Below are 17,640 nucleotides of genomic sequence, written 5' to 3' on the forward strand. Positions count from 1 at the left end.
GGTATCCTGTTGTTTCACTACATCTGCATCTTTGGAGTAAATACCCAGTAGTGCAATTGTTGGGTCATAGGGAACATATATCTTTGACTTCTTGAGGAATCTTCACACTGTATTCCAGAGTGGCTGCAACAGGTGGCATTCCTACAAACAGTGCAAGAGGGTTCCCCTTTATCCACATCCTCATCAACGTTTTTTGTTTCCTGTCTTGTTGATTTTAGCCGTTCTCACCAGTGTGAAGTGGTATCTCATTGTGGTTTTGATCTGTATTTCCCTGATGGCAAGTGATTCAGAACATTTTTTCATGTGTTTGTTGGCCATGCGTAGGTCTTCTTTGGAGAACTGTCTGTTCATGTCTTCTGCCCATTTCATGACTGAATTGTTTGTTTCTTGGGTGTTGAGTTTGTTAAGTTCTTCATAGATCTTGGATACTAGTTCTTTTTTTTAAAATTTTTATTTATTTATGATAGTCACACAGAGAGAGAGAAAGAGAGAGAGAGAGAGGCAGAGACACACACAGAGAGAGAGAGAGAGAGAGAGGCAGAGACACAGGCAGATGGAGAAGCAGGCTCCATGCACCAGGAGCCCGACGTGGGATTCGATCCGGGGTCTCCGGGATCGCGCCCTGGGCCAAAGGCAGGCGCTAAACCGCTGCGCCACCCAGGGATCCTGGATACTAGTTCTTTATCTGATGTCATTGGCAAATATCTTCTCCCATTCCATATGTTCCCTTTTAGTTTTGTTGACTGTTTCCTTTGCTGTGCAGAAGGCTTTTGTCTTGATAAAGTCCCAGTAGTTCATTTTTGCTTTTGTTTCCCTTGCCTTCATGGATGTGTCTTGCAAGAAATTGCTGTGGCCAAGTTCCAAAAGGTTGTTGCCTGTGTTCTCCTCTAGGATTTTGATGGATTCTTGTCTCACATTTAGACTTGCAACCATTTTGACTTTATCTTTGAAAAACACATTATCCTAGAAATTTTTGAGATGGATATATTTATTCCAGAATTACACTAAAATTCATGTCAAGATGGCTATATTTTATATAGTAATGAGAAAAATATTCTATATTGCCTTAAGAAGTTTCTCATCACAAAAATGCTAGCTTTCTCATGATTTATACATAGAAACTTTGCTAATGATTTTAGACATTTTATTTTATAGAAAAATATTCTTGCACTTTCCATAGTGATATATATGCATATCCTCTTTCTTTTTTAAAATATCTCCATAGAAAAATTGCTTTACTACTTTGACTGCTGCTACATTTTATCTTAATTTGGACGTTTTGCTTGCATTTTATCTGTTTATGTTTTTAAATTCAATCTTATTTCCTTTAATGAAATATAGAAAGCATCAAAGATAGAAGTTTGAAAGGCAGGAAGTATGAAGAATAGATTATACTTCAAAGTACTTCATAATTTTCCCTTAACACTTATAAATATTGGAAACAAGTGTTTAAGAGTCATATATTCAAGATACAAATCCACCTAAGAGGCATATAATTTTGGACAAGACACTTAACTTCTATTGACTTCTACATAACATGGAAGGAAGAATAATTAAGAAAATATATATTGAATATGCATAACATTATGTCCAGAACATATTAGGGTTACAATAAATGTTACTTTTATTTCCCAAACATACTTGTCTAATTCAGCAATTTAAAAAACAAAACAAACAAACAAACAAAAACAAAGAAAAACAAAACTGCTTTTTGAAAACAGCAAATGGAATCTTATGTGAACTCCTACATACAAAACAGATATGAGCACAAATGTGCTATGATCAAAGTGTCAGCAGAAACAGAGAACCCTATCAGCTCCTTGATCATTGCCCTTTCCTATTTTTATCTCCCTGAATTAAACACACATTATTATAGAGATAAAATAATCAATTTACAGAATATTTAGGTACATTTCAAATGAGTAGCAGAATTGTAGAGGTATTGAGATTTTATTTTATCTAACAAACGTTCTTTTATATCTTTTTTGTTGTTGTTCTTTTATATCTTATAGAATATATCACTAGCTTAGTGATTTCATTCAGTTGGGTGCCTTTAAAACTATCTGGTAACCATTAAGGAATTTATATCTTCAGTTCAAACCATTGTCCTAAAATTCTTGTCTTATGTATGTAATTCCTTTTTCACATCTATATTTGGGTTGCCCATATATATCACAAAATTATCTAAAACTGCTCTTCTTTAACTTAAATAATGACAAAGAACTTAATTTGTATTTCCCCAAAAGTAAAATCTGACACAAAGATTAAGGCAAAGGAAATACATTTGAAAGGTAATCATAGAAGAAGGGGAGAGGGAATGAGAAGATAGAGTCAGGACAGGAAGAAGAGTCAATATAAGAATGTGTTATTGAGATCATTGCTGTGGACAATGGGACTCAATTCTATCAGGATGTTCTGAGAAGCAATCAGAATGCCTTCATTTGTGTGTCTCCTTTGAAGAAATATCTGTTCGTGTCTTCTGCCCATTTCTTGACTAGACTTTTTGGGTTTTGGGTGTTGAGTTTGTTAAGTTCTTTATAGATTTTGTATACTAGCCCTTTAGCTGATAAGATATTTGTAAATATCTTCTCCCATTCCATATACTGACTTTTAGTTTTGTTAAGTGTTTCCTTTGCTGTGCAAAAGCTTTTTATCCTGATGAGGTCTCAATAGTTCATTTTTACTTTTGTTTTCCTTACCTTTGGAGATGTGTCTAGTAGGAAGTTGCTACTGCCGAGGTCACAGAAGTTTCTGCCTGTTTTCTCCTCTAGGATTTTGATGGACTCCTGTCTCACATTTAGGTCTGTCATCTATTTTGAGTTTATTTTTGTGATGGTGTAAGAAAATAGCCCAGTTTCATACTTCTGCATGTGGCAGTCCAATTTTCCCAACACCCATTTGTTGAAGAGACTATCTTTATTCCATTGGATATTTTTTCCTACTTTATAAAAAATTGGGTGACCATAGAGTTGCAGGTCCATTTCTGTGTTCTCTATTCTGTTTCATTGTTCTGTGTGTCTGTTTTTGTGTCAGTACCAATACTGCCTTGGTGATTACAGCATTGTAATACAGATGTAAGTCCAGAATTGTGATGTCTCCAGCTTTGGTTTTCTTTTTCAACATACCTTTGGCTATTCAGGGTCTTTTCTGGTTCCATACAAATGTTAAGATTCTTTGTTCCAGCTCTGAAAAATGTTAATGGTATTTTGATAGGGATTGCATTGAAGACATACAAATTCCAACAAACACATGCATGAAAAATGTTCAACATCACTCAGCATCAGGGAAATACAAATCAAAACCACAATGAGATACCACTCACACAGGTTTGAATGGCTAAAATTAAGAACTCAGGAAACAACAGATGTTGGCAAGGTTTTGGAGAAAGAGGAGCCCTCTTTCACTGTTGGTGGGAATGTAAATTGGTGTAGCCTCTCTGGAAATCAGTATGGAGGCCTCTCAAAAAGTTAGAAATAAAGCTACCCTCTAAACCAACAATTGCACTATTTGCAATTGCATTTATCCAAAGGATACAAACATAGTGATTAGAATGGGCATCTGCACCTCAATGTTTATGGCAGCAGTGTCCACAGTAGCCAAAATAGGGAAATAGCCCAGATATCCATCAACAGATGATTGGATAAAGAAGATGTGCGGAGTGTGTGTGTGTGTGTGTGTGTGTGTGTGATGGAATATTACTCAGCCATCAAAAAAGAATGAAATCTTGCCATTTATAATGACATAGTTAGAACTAGAGGTATTATGCTAAGTAAAATAAGTCAATCAGAGAAAGACAAATACCATATGATTTCACTCATATGTGGAATTAAGAAACAAAACTGATGAATATAGGGGAAGTGAAGGGAAAACAAAATAAGAGGAAAACAGAGAGAGAGGCAAATCATAAGAGATGCTTAATTTTATGGAACAAACAGAAGGTTGCTAGGGGGCAGGTGGGTAGGCAGATGGGGTAGCTGGGTGATGGACATTAAGAGGGCAGTTGAAGTAATGAACACTGGTGTTGTATGCGACTTATGTGATTGATGAATTACTGAATTCTACATCTGACACTAATAATAAACTATATATTATTTAAATTGAATTTAAATAATTTTTTTAAAAGAATACCTTCAGAAAATTTCCATCTCAAGGATGGGATGACGAAGCATTTATATAATGGCTCCGGCCTCCCATTATTGAGGATAGCCCCAGAGGTAGTAACTCTTCTATCCTTTCTGGATGTACAAACAGGTTAAGTGGGCTCTTATAGTTTCAGAGAAGACCTTAGGATAGAAACAGAATGATACATTGTGCAGTGTTGAGGAGGAAAGGGTCATTTGTATGGTACTGTCAACCACATGTGTGGCTGAATCAGAGGTTGGCCAAGGAGCTGCAATATGGGATGTTGTAAGCATCTGGAACATTCCACCTTGTTCTGCTCAGATCCATGTGTAACTGCATTAAATCTACCCTGCCACTGAGTTTGCAAGGTGGTAGCTGGCATAACTTCTATGTACCACCAGCACTGAAGATAGATGACAAGTGACTGAAATCCCCCAGATGAGTCATCCCACTCACCTGGTTTTTTAGTGCTCTCTCTGTGGTGGATATTCTCTGGTGGGCACAGACATAAGACACAAATATCTACATGCATTCTATTCAAATTAGAGTAAGGGTAATATTTGGTTGATTTAGAAATAAATCAAAGTAAGAGTACTTGAAGAAGGCTTTATGGAGGAGGTGATACTTAGAATGGGCCTATTAAGTAGGTTTAGAGGGAAAAAAGTAGATTTCTAGGGCATATGTTAAGCTTTAAAAACAATAAAAGATCTGAAATTGGCAGGATATATATATATTTTTTTCACTGTTCACACCTATATTTCAAGTTTGGAAATGCATATTTGCAAGCAGCAATACAAAAGTATTCATGAAGAATGCATAATCTCTGAAAATTATGAAAGCACCCCTGCTACCTACACATTTCTAAATACAAAACTGACTACCATATTGTTACTTCTGTGTAGCTAGAGAAGTTCATTTTCAAACAGATAAAATAAGTCTTTAGGTGTGAATGGTATGAATGACAATATATATATTTTTTAATTCTTAAATTGTTTGGTATGCTTAAGCATGCAAAACCTCAGATGGGATGGAGTCCACAAAGGAACCAGGGTTGTCTTATGGCATCCAGTTAAGCCAGAGCTGGGAATGCCTCAGGGTCATCTACAACAGGAACAGAAGCACTTGACTTGTCAGTTCTGCTGCCACGGTTTGGAGATCTCTCTCCCTCTCTCTCTCTCTCTCTCTCACTCTCTCTCTCTCTCTCTCTCTCTCTCTCTATATATATATATATATATATATATATATATATATATATAAAATCTCCAAGATTTTATTTATTTATTTTATTTATTCATGAGAGACACAGAGAGAGAGGGGTGGAGACCCAGGCAGAGGGAGAAGCAGACTCCCTGCAAAGAGCCCAATGCAGGACTCCATCTGGGATCACGGGATCAGGACCTGAGCTGAAGGCAGGTGCACAACTGCTGAGCCATCCAGGCATCCCTTGGCAGAATATATTTGAGGCAGAGTAAAGAGACTTATCTTGAATAAAGAAGAAGGAAAGCAACTTTGACAATGACCCAATCATAGAAATAAACACAAATACCAAAAATTGGTTTTGTTCTTGTTCTTATTTTAATCCTCTGCAGAGTAATATATTCAAATATTTTAAATGTATAAAATTTTTCTTTCAACATGTGTCCCCAATCTGCCTAGTACTTCCTCCTTTATTAGTAATCATATCTTAGTTTCTGGTCTATTCCTCCAGACTTTTTTCATGTAGATAAAACAAGCACAAAAAGCTATTTCTATTTTCTTTTCCTTCTACACAAAAGATGAATACTGGACATAGTTTTGCACCTACCTAATTTTTACTTAATATATTTCTTGGAGAACTTTTATATCCCTTTTATATCCTTCTCTACCTCTTGTATATAGTCAATAATGTTTTCTTTTTTAACCTTTGTAGTATCATATGTGCTTATATTTCTACATGATTGACCAACTTTAAATGATATCTTTTGATTCTTAGAAATTGCATAAATTTACTCTACCTACAACCCTTTTCTTCCCTTCACAGTTTTTACTTTTTGTTAACTTTTGGGCAATGTATTGCATAAACATTCACGATCTGTTTGGTTACACTAATCTCTTGGATCTTAGTTCTACAGTTATATAAATATATTAAATTCTCATCCTAGTACTTTGAATTATTTTTGGAATTATTTCTTGGTTAGCTGAAATCATTCTCTAGAAATTTCCTCAATAAAATACCAGGAAAAATATTTACTGCTTTCTTGCATTTTCAAAACCGTTTATAATATTCTTACTTGAAAATGAGCTTGGCTATATATAAAATCCTTGGGTCATAATTTATTTCCTTGTGGTGAAGGTATGTTCCTCTAATATAACCTCCATTTTTCCCACAACCTGATCTTTTTGTCTGGCTGCCCAACATTTTTTATCGTTACACTTGTGGTCTATTTCCTCTGGTGCACAACGTGCCTTTTCAGTTGGCAATTCAAATTCTTTTATGTCAGTGACGTTTTCAGGTTTGAACCTTCAAATATGTATCTTGTTCAGGGAATTTATTTTCCATGTCTGCTATTTCCCATTTAGTCATTCATGGATCTTTGTTTTCACTTTTAAAAAATTCATTTCTAGGGGTACCTGGGTGGCCCAGTTGGTTAAGCATCTGGCTGATCTTAGCTCAGTCTTGATCTCAGGATCATGAGTTCAAGCCCTGTGTTGTACTCCATGCTGGGTGTGGAGCCTACTTAAAAAAAAAAAAAAGAAATTAATTTCTCTCATTTCCATCTTCTGTGTCCTTTACAGTATTTTCTTTTTTCTTTATTTTTTAAAGATTTATATATTTGTTTGAAAGAGAGAGAGGAGTGTGAACTCGGCGGGGGGGTGTGCAGAGGGAGAGAGAATCCTCAAGCAGACTGTGATATATATATATCACTGTGATATTTATATATATTCCTCAAGCAGACTGTGGTCCAGTACTGAACCTCTTGAGATTCTTCTCTATACATCCTCTTGCATATTTTTGCCTGACTATATCTGTTTTGGGAGCCCTCTGTAGAAAATCGTGTGTGTGTGTGTATACAGATACATATATACATACATACCTCTGGGATTAGTTTTGTTGAATATGTAGTTTGCAGATTTTCTTTCATTTTCTTGTTGATTTTTTATTCATTCCAGGAGTAGAAGAAGAAACTGCCCTATGCTGCCATGTTTTGCTGAATGTTGTCTCAAATTTTGATTTCTCTTTTATTATTTCTGCACTCTGATATGAAAATGTGACTGCCCCATTGAATTGAATTGAATGGTAATTAAATTATAAGTATACATGAAGTATCATGAAAAACTACTATCCTGAGTGATCTGTTCATTATGCTAGGCAATCATAGAGTAAGAGACTGTCTGTATATAGGATATGCAAAATTCTATTTTTCATATTTTAAGTATAAGTTAGCTATGCTGAAGACGGAACGATGTACATATCTTAGAAGCTCAAATTTTTAGTACATTTTTCTTAATGAGAATGGTAGAAATGATTAATTGCTTGTTCTGATTCACAAAGAAGCCGAGAGGACCGAAATAGCCAATTTCATTATTTCAATGATTGTTTACACTGCTGAAGCCTCTGTATGAATTCCAGTTGTTGACCATATGTGCAGTGATTTTTATAAACAAAATACTTTTTCTTCACAACTACTTAAAAATATGTACAACATATGCAACCAAGACCTTTTTTTTTGTCAGTGTGAGGGGCTATCAACACCAGTTATCTTTAGTGTTTTTCTGAAAAAAAAAAAAATCAAATTACGGCATTAAGTACAAGAGAGGCAAAAGCCATGAAATTTGCTATACCGTGGAACTCTGGACTTGTTTGTGCATGATAGTCATCTGCTACATGATTGGAATACCAGCCAACCACAAACATTATTTTTTAATTAGTAAGTGATCCAACTACTGGAGTTGGAAAAATATTTGGTAGATCCAAGTATAAGATTGCTCAAAGTTCAATAAGAAAGAGAAAGGAATTCAATCATTTCAGAAGTGATCACTTTCCTGCTTGATTTTGTATTGTCTTACACCTGCCTTAATGTTGAGATCCTTCTTACACATGGTTTTAGTTTAAATGAATTAACCAAAGTAGCCAAGAAATTACATTCTTTTGTTTCCTTAGCCTCTCTCTATTTAGTGAAAAAATAGTTAGATGCTAAAAGAGGATGGTTAAAAAGAACTTTTGACCAAAAAGGGTAGCAGATGTCATACATTTTCTAAAGCTGTATAATTTTTTTTAAATTGACTTCAACTAATTAATTTAACTTTCCTAAGAGAAAATCTGCTAAATATCCTGAAATCAAGTGAAAACTACATGTGATAAAGAGGTAAATTACACTAAAATACACTGGAACATAGTGGGGGGGTGGGGTGGATTCTCATTCAGAAGCCTAGGAGATGATGGAAAAATTGATAAATTATTGCAAAAAAATGCATGTTTATAAAGGACATTTTCCTGGAGAAAGTATTAGTCTTAGTCATAGGAGACATGATTTTGCAAGTTTGTGGCTTTTTTCCTAATATATTTAATGTTGTATGAAGTTGGATATAGCATATCTGTATTTGTGGCCAGTATTATTTATTTCATTACTATTAAGTTTTGAGGAATAAGCATAAAAAGGAGACCTTTTCTTTCTCTCAGTATAACAAATACATCATAGATAAACATCTAATCACTACATGGTTTGTGATAAAGTGAAATGGTGGTGGACAGGACACTGAAGAAAGAAAAGTATTCATTTCATATGAAAGGCATGAAAGTAGGCTTTGCATATATTATCTCATTACATTGACAATATATAAAGTTAAAAGTTGTATCTGCTGTGTATCTCCAGATGTATCATCCCTCACTTCCCTGTAAAACACCTATAAAATCAGAAAGAAAAAGATACAGGTTTGCTAAGTGAAATAAGCCAGACACACATAGAAAGATATTGCATGATCTCACTTACATGTGCAATCCAAAAAATTTGAATTCATAAAGGAGAAGAGGGTTGAATGGGGTTGCCAGGAGTAGGGATGTGGGGTAAAGAGGGAGATGTTAGTCAAAGTGTATAAAGTTACAGTTATGTAGGATGAATAAATTCAAGAAATTTGATGTATAACATGGTTACTATAGTAAATAATATATAGTTTATAGAAATTTGATAATAAGTAGATCCCTGGTGTTTCACCACAAAACAAAAACAAACTAATAATCAAGTGATGAATGCCAGGAACTGGCTAACATATCCACTATCAGGCAGATAGAATTAGGATAGGAACAATGCATCCTGATGTCATGGCACACCTGGATACTTCTTCATGCAATAGAGATCCATGGAAGACAGAAACACTGCATATTTCTAACACAGACTTCCCCCAGCTGAATGAAAGATGTAGGGGACCCTTGTTATTATCAGGTAGGGGCTAGTTGAGGAGACTGAAATCTTTCTATAGCCTGTCTCTCCAGATTCTTCTTTTTGTTTTCACATTCTTATAGGAATGGCAACTCCCAGCAAATAATTAAATAGAAAGGAGAGGAAATATCAATGTCATTGTATAAACTTCATGGTCCTATAGTGAGAACAGAAGTAGAATATTGGTTGCCAAATAATATTATTTTCTTATTTACTAAAAAATTCAGAGTATCAGAGAACCATGTCTGGGGAGAGAAGGAAATAGTATGTCTATATGGCAGACTCTCTGGTGGAAAAGAAACTATGACATTCACCTGCTCTTTTGTTGAGCTGAGATCACCTTTCAACTAAGTCAAAATTGCTACTATTTCTACAGGGCCTACTCTATGCAAGATGTGTTCTAAATCCTTTATGTATATCAACTTATTTAATTTTCCCAAAAACCTTATGAGGGAGACATTGTTATATTACTCAAACTTTACAGATGAGAGTTTGAAGCATAGAAAAGTAGTTCATGAAAGAAAATGATGAAATTTGGAACTGAACCCAGTCAATCTGGATCTAGTGTCTGGACTCCTAATCATAATGATACAGAAAAAGAGTCCTACACCAGACCTATCTCAGAGATCTACCACTTCAAAATTTGTAAAGAAATAAAACATCATTTTAATCAATAAAAAATATGTAACAGAACATGAGAAAAGAAATATCATCTTGGTGAGCCAGATGAGTAGCCACCTCAGAAAATTATGTCCTCTGAAACCCAGATGAAAATGTTAAGAAATTATATGGAATCTTTAATATTGAATCTGAAGACAGAAGAATGCCTAAAATCATGAAGTGAGGACAAAAAAGAGAAAAAAAAACCCAATAAGATGGGGTGAAAAGGGTGGTGGAAGATTAGAAAGTATTTCAAGAAAATATAATTTTATATCAGATTTAAAATCCACACTGTATGGCATACTGATACTGTATACAATTGAATCAGTAAATAATAAGATTAATTTGAGTGTGTTTGCAAAAGACATGGGTTGAAAATTGATACTTCTGGAGAAATATTAGGCCAAATGGGAAAGAAGTAATAATCAAAGATATGTATGAGAGATTGTTTTATGGGGTGGAAAAAATATTTGATGAATACTGAAAGGATTCTCCATGCTTTATACAAAATAAAATATATTGTCTTGAGTTTTAAAATAAACATAAAATACATCTGCCTTTTTTTGTGAGTTCAAATAGTTAAGTGCTAAAAAGAATTATCAATTTTTCATCAGTTAAAAATCCATTCCTAAAATCATCTGGGCCCTGGGTCCAGGACCAAGATGATGAAGTTCTTTGACAATATTTTCCATTTATTTTATTCTTGGGAAGCCTATTTTTCCTTGTTCAACATTGGTCCTTTATATATTCTAGAGAAACATAAAGGCAAACTAAATTTTCAGTTTATGGCTGAGTTACTATACATTTTAACATATTTTATAATATATTCTTCATATTTGTGGTCATGTACCCTTTCTCCTTCCTAAACTTATACTGTGATTCCATCTTTTCATCTGCTAGCTATTCCAGAGACTTGTTTATGTCATAGGTCTTTTCAAAGAACTAGCTTTTAAATACAATTAGCAATTCCACTGTATTTCTGTTTTCTTGTCTTTTAGCTTCTGCTCTTATTTTTATTACTTCCTCATGGGTTTCTTAAGCGTGGCTTTTGTGGGGTGGAGTGCGTTTACTAATTTCTTGAGTTGAATATTGAATTTGTTTTCATTCTTTCTTGATTAATACAAAGAGCATTTAAGGCTCTTTATTTTTTTTCCTCTTGGGCGGAATCCCATAACTTGTAGTACAGTTACAGTATTTAGCTAGTGTGCAATTGCAAATTTTCTTTTGTCGATGACACAGGACTTATATAAGAGAGAGCTGCTAAATTTCCAAATGGATGAATACTCTGCATGCTTCTTTACCTTTTAACTCCTCCTATATTTTATTTCACTGTGGATGGAGAATGTAACTTGCACAGTCTGTTGAAAGATATTGTTTCTGATCTAATATACAATCAATTTTCAAGTGTCTGTAGGAGTCAAAGAAGGTGTGTTCTTTGTCGTAGTCAAAACATAACATATGAAGCATTGTATCAGTTTTATTTATTATGCCATTAATTTCCCATGCATTCTATGTAATGGATATCCCTTTTCACAGTTGAGCAAAATTAGCTTCCAATTTTCTGTTTTCTGATTTCTAGTATCTTTCCCAAACTACTTGCGGCTGATCAAGTAACCAATCAAAATCCACTTACACATAGTTTCTCCTATTAATATCTTGCATGTGTGTGGTATATATGCTTTAATTGTTAATGGATATTGATACATGATTATTAACTGAGGCCCATAATTTACATTAGGGTTCACTGCTTTTGTACAGTTATGGGTTTTGATAAATGCCTAGTCATGTATCCACCATTACTGTCTCATACAGAATCATTTCACTGTGCTAAAAATTCTCTCTGCTCCACCTGTTCATTCCCTAACTCCCCCCGCCCCACCCCCAGTCACTGGACATTACTGATCTTTTTACTGTCTCAATAGTTTTGTCTTTTCCAGAATGTTTGATAGTTGGAATCATACAGTAGGTAGCTTTTCCAGGCTGGCTTCTTTCACTTAACAATATTCATTTTAGATTCCTATGTGTCTTTTTGTAGCTTGACAGCTAATTGTTTTTAGCACTGAATAAGATTCCGTTGCATGGATGTACCAAAATTTATGTTTACCCATTCATTTATTGACAGTTTATCGATCCACCTCTTCCAAATTTTGACAGTTATGAATAAAATTTCTATAAATGTCTGTGTGCAGGTTTTTGTATGAACATAAATTTCCAACTACTTTGGGTTTTAGTTTTCAATTCCCTGATGACATATGATATCAAGCATCTTTGCATATGCTTATTTTCCATCTGTGTAGCATATTTTCTTTGGCGGATATGTGCTCAGGTTTTCTGCCTATTTTTTTTTCTGCCTATTTTTAAATAGCTTGTTAATTTTCTTCTTATTGAGTTAAGAGTTCTTTGTATATTTTGGATACAAGTTCTTTATTGTGCATGTGTTTTGCAAATATTTTCTTCGAATCTGTAGCTTACCTTTTCATGTTTTTATATTAAAAAATAATATTGTTGAAGCCAGCAGTCACTCATCTACCAAGAGACATTTGTTGATTTATCATCTCAAGTTAGCTGACATTACTAAGTTGAAAAATCAAGACACTCTGTTTTAATATGGAATGCTAATGGTTGTGGTATTCTATGAATATTAATAATAGCATAATAATAGTAACAACAATAAAAGCAGTCCAGTCGGGTTTTTGTGTTGTGCCAGGCACTAGGATAAGTGCTTCACATACATCACCTCATTTACTCCTCGAAACAACTATAGTAGTTCTATAGTAGTTTCTATAGTAGTAGAAACTATATATAGTATATATAGTTTCTATAGTAGTTACTATAGTAGTTACTACTATAGTAGTTACTACTATTTTCATAGAAAATAGAAACATAGAAAAATCCTATAACTTTTCCATAACAAAATGATTTTGGGCTTCATAGTAGTATCTTGGAAAGAGCTGCATACTTCATACCCAAATTGCAGCCAATGAAAAGACTCTAGATAGAGTAGGTAAAACTTTCTCCCTTTGTCTGAACTTTGAAAAATCAAGGTATTGACTTCTTGACAGGTGGGTATTTAAATCATGGTAAATATGGTTTCTAATTGTCCTTTAAAATGTTTCTACAAAGTTTAAATTCTCATTTAGCTTTGAAGTAAAAAGCTCTGAATAAATTGAAGATACTTGTTTAAAGATAAAATGACAGAATTAAGTGAATTAGAAATTCCTAACTCTAAAAGGTCTAAAATATTATCTAAAGCCAGTTCTAAATGACTATCAGAAACTGAATAACTCAGAAAGCATCTGATTACAAAGAGAAGCTATTTAACTTCTTTTGTTAATTAATTGAATTAAAAAAATAGATAATTCAGATTACTCAAAATTATATGATCAGTATCAAAAGTGGAAAAAGAATCCATAACCCCAACCACAGTTAGTTTCAATGATGTGCATGACTGTCAGTGGCCAAAACTATTCAGAACAGTTTTAGCTTCCAAATTTAAAGAAGGCTTAAATTCCAAAATTGATTGTGTCAAAGAAAGTATTATGTGTCTATGGATAAAGTCTATGGATAAAGTTATTATAATTAAGAAAAATAACCCATGTTTGTTTACTATACATTCTTCTTTCCACAAGCAGCTCCTGGTGCAATGATGAAAAGCATGCACTCTGAACACAGACAAGCCTTGGGTTATAAGTGCTTATTTTTCCACTTAGAATTCATATTGTCTTAGACCAGTCGCTTAATGTTCCTAGCCTGTTTCCTGGTCACTGAAATTAGGATAAAACATATATATAATATTGTGGTTATAAACACAAACTGAGAGGCAGCCCCGGTGGCCCAGCGGTTTGGCGCCAGCTTCCGCCCAGTGCATGATCTTGGAGTCCCGCTATCGAGTCCCACATTGGGCTCCCTGCAAGGAGCCTGCTTCTCCCTCTGCCTGTGTCTCTGCCTCTCTCTCTCATGAATGAATGAATAAATAAATAAATAAATAAATAAATAAATAAATAAATAAATAAAATCTTTAAAAAAATAAACACAAACTGGTCTAACACATAGGAAATACATTTAAAATAGTTCCTACCACAGGGCAAATAACTTAAAACAGTAGCTGATAATTATGAGTTCATTTATTTCCTTCATTATGACCTTAAGTTTGTGGCTCTTACTAAGGGAGGTGAATATGCATTTCAATCTGTCAAGTAGCTGCAATGTAAGAAAGGCATCATAGTTTTTTTTTTTTTCTTTTTCTTTTTAAGATTCCATTTATCTATTCATGAGAGACACACAGAGAGGCAGAGACAGAGGCAGAGAGAGAAACAGGCTCCCTGCGGGGAATCCCAAGCAGGACTTGATCCCAGGACCCGGAGATCACGACCTGAGTGGAAGGCAGATGTGCAACCACTCAGGCATCCCTAAAGGTATCACAGTTCTAATGTAAAACAAGCATACTTGACCTTTTGATAGTTTTAAGATTTATCTTTTAAAAATAATAGATAAATGCTGTCTGATTGCATTTTTTTTACTACCGAAACAATGACATAACCTTTGTGAAAAGTGACTTATCTATGTATTATACAGATGTGTATTTTTTTATTGCTAATACAACTGTCTTCTGTGCAACTAAATTTGGTTGAATAGATTTAAAAATATACTTTCAAATAATCTCTATGGAAGTTAATTTTTAGTTACACTGGTTTTGCATCCATTATCTATAATTTATACGAGAATATATTTGAGTAAGTATGATATCATCACTTTCCAGATGAGAAGCATGAGGCACAGAAAAGTTAATGATTTACCAAAAATCACACAATTTTGCTCTGATGGTGCTGGAAATTGAAGCCAACTCTGATCCAAAGCCCCTAATATTTCTACTATATTGTTCATATTTCACATATGAGTATAAATTTTGTATAAGAAGTATATTTTCAAGGAAGTAATATGTGCATAAATTGGAAGAACTCCATTATGTAAAAATGTGCCAGGCTAAGGAAAGTCTCTAATTCAGCCCTGTCATTTGGCATCTTGCTTATATTTGTTCCATTGCCATTGTTATGAGATCAAACTGATCATTGAGAAATTTCAAATATAAAATAAAATTGGATCAATATCCTGTAAGAAAAAGGAACTAAATTTTTCACCTTCTCCTACTTTATTTAACAATTGACTCATTTAAAGGATATATTGGTTGCCTCCACTACGGCATTCAACATTCTCTGCACTGTAGTAACACATATAAAGGATATTGCCCTTCCATACTTCCAATGTTTGGAAATTAAGTTAAAATCCATTTTGTTTGGAGACTTTTATCATTCCTTTTGAGATGATCAGCAATTCTTTGGCAGAGGCAAATGGGTGGTATTGACAAGAACGGGGATTACAAAACTAAAGAGATTTAGCTATTTTAGAAATATTACAGTTGCTTATTTCACTTTATTTTCCAAAAGGTTTTTTTTTTTAGGACTTTTCTATTGTCATTGATTAGAAAATGGTAACCTAAGATGTTCTGTTTTTTAATAAGTGGAACAATTGTCATTTACTGACTTTATACTTTTATGCCTTGTGTTTCAGAAGAGCTCACTTTCGAGTATAATTTTGAAGAGATTATTAGCTCTTTGACAGTTTCTTAAGGCTTCTTTCTCTCTTTTCCTTTATTGCTTTTGTCCAAGAATGCAGCTGTTGAGTGAAATGCCAAAGGGATATGGCCCTTTCTGGGAGAAATATGGCATAACATTCTTTAATTTTCAGAACTATATATAGAGAGAGTTTTTCAGCCTTATCTGCCCAAATCTGAACTTCTACTTCATTATGGCATTTGATCAATTACCAAGAACCAGAGGCCAACTTTGAAAACTTAAAAGGATTTCATTCTAACTCTGGAACTTGATATTTTAAAACCTAAAAATACCATAGAGTTTAAGGTAATTGTCTCAATGCTTCTAAGTCATGGTATAAAGCTTAATTTACAGAGAATGCTGACTCACCAAATGAGTCTCAAGCTACCTTGGTATTCATTCAATTCTTAGTCCTTAAAATCCAGCCACAAGACATATGCGAAAGGAATCCCTCCTAACTACTCATTGCTAAGGAGAAAAATAATTTAGAGAGTGTATGCCAAAAAGTAATTTACATCTCTAAGGAAATTTGATCAACGAATTAGAGGAGAATTAAAGTCTTTAAAAAAATAAGATGACTAAATTGATGTTATCAGAAAGTGACACTAAAGTTATAACATGTCTTCCTTTGAATGGATCATAATGGAAAAAGATACCTAGGGAAATAAGGCTCAGGAAGCAGCTAGGGAACAGAGCAATGTTGGTCCCACAAACATGGACTGTCAGAGGATTTTAGTGCCCTAAAAGCAACAGAGACCTACCTTGATATGTTGGGGAGCAAGAAGAGCTTCTCAGGTAGCAGCAGAATGGGCTTGCTCAGCTTTTTCACCATAGTAGGGTAGTCAAATAATCCTAAAGTCATATGCGAGTGGAAGTTCTCTACCAATAGTACTCAAAACCACTGCATATCCTCTTATACCTATTGACAAGTGGTTAGTTGAGTTTAAAAAAATAAAAATGTATAAATTTGCCTTTAAGTTTTGGTTTATATGTTTACTAAATATGTCATTCTTGGCAAGTCACATAAACTCTCTAAGGTCCAATTTCCTGATCAGTAAAATGGGCTTTAATGTTTTACCACATAGGTTTTTATGATGACTATGTGAGTCTACATTTTTTGAGGACACGGTCTTGTGCCCTTGCTTGCAGCTCTCTTTCTCTAGCACCTCATCCAGCGTTTGTCACAGAGTAGATGCTCAATAAATATTTGCTGAATGAGTGAAATGAAAAGATAGTGAACAAAATAAAGTATTTGAGCATAGCTAAAAGAAGTTAAAATCCTATATAAATGCTAATTATCATAAAAAATTCTTCAACCAAAACTAGTACACAAAACATATCACTATTCTTTGGCCATATTTCAATTGATTTGCTGTAATTTCATATATGAAAGGGTGCTTTGGAAAGTGGTGAGACATTTTCATTAAATTCCAGTCATCAGTCTACAAAAGAGAGCATATGATGGCTGTCAATGCTCCTGATTTGAGTGATGGTGTTAGTCAGTTGGGGACAGCAAGACATTTTCTCTCATGGTTTATTATATAATTAAATGTACTACAATGACTATCTGGTTTCCTCAGAAGAATACGGCATTGGACTGATTCCAAATACCAAGTAAACATCTTATACCAAGTCTCGCAGGGCTAGAAATCTTTTCCGTTAGTGACAGTCTTTGTTCTCAAAGCTACATCATAGTGGAAGCTACCTAAAGATATTGTCTGCTGGTCACAAAAAGTTTTTGTTTTAAAGAGACAATTACCAGAGGTTCTGTTCCTTTATTAAAAATCACAGCTAAACAACAAACAAACAAACAAACAAAACATCACGGC

This window comes from Canis aureus, chromosome 33 (genome assembly GCF_053574225.1).
Source record: "Canis aureus isolate CA01 chromosome 33, VMU_Caureus_v.1.0, whole genome shotgun sequence".
In the NCBI taxonomy this organism is placed as follows: domain Eukaryota; kingdom Metazoa; phylum Chordata; class Mammalia; order Carnivora; family Canidae; genus Canis; species Canis aureus.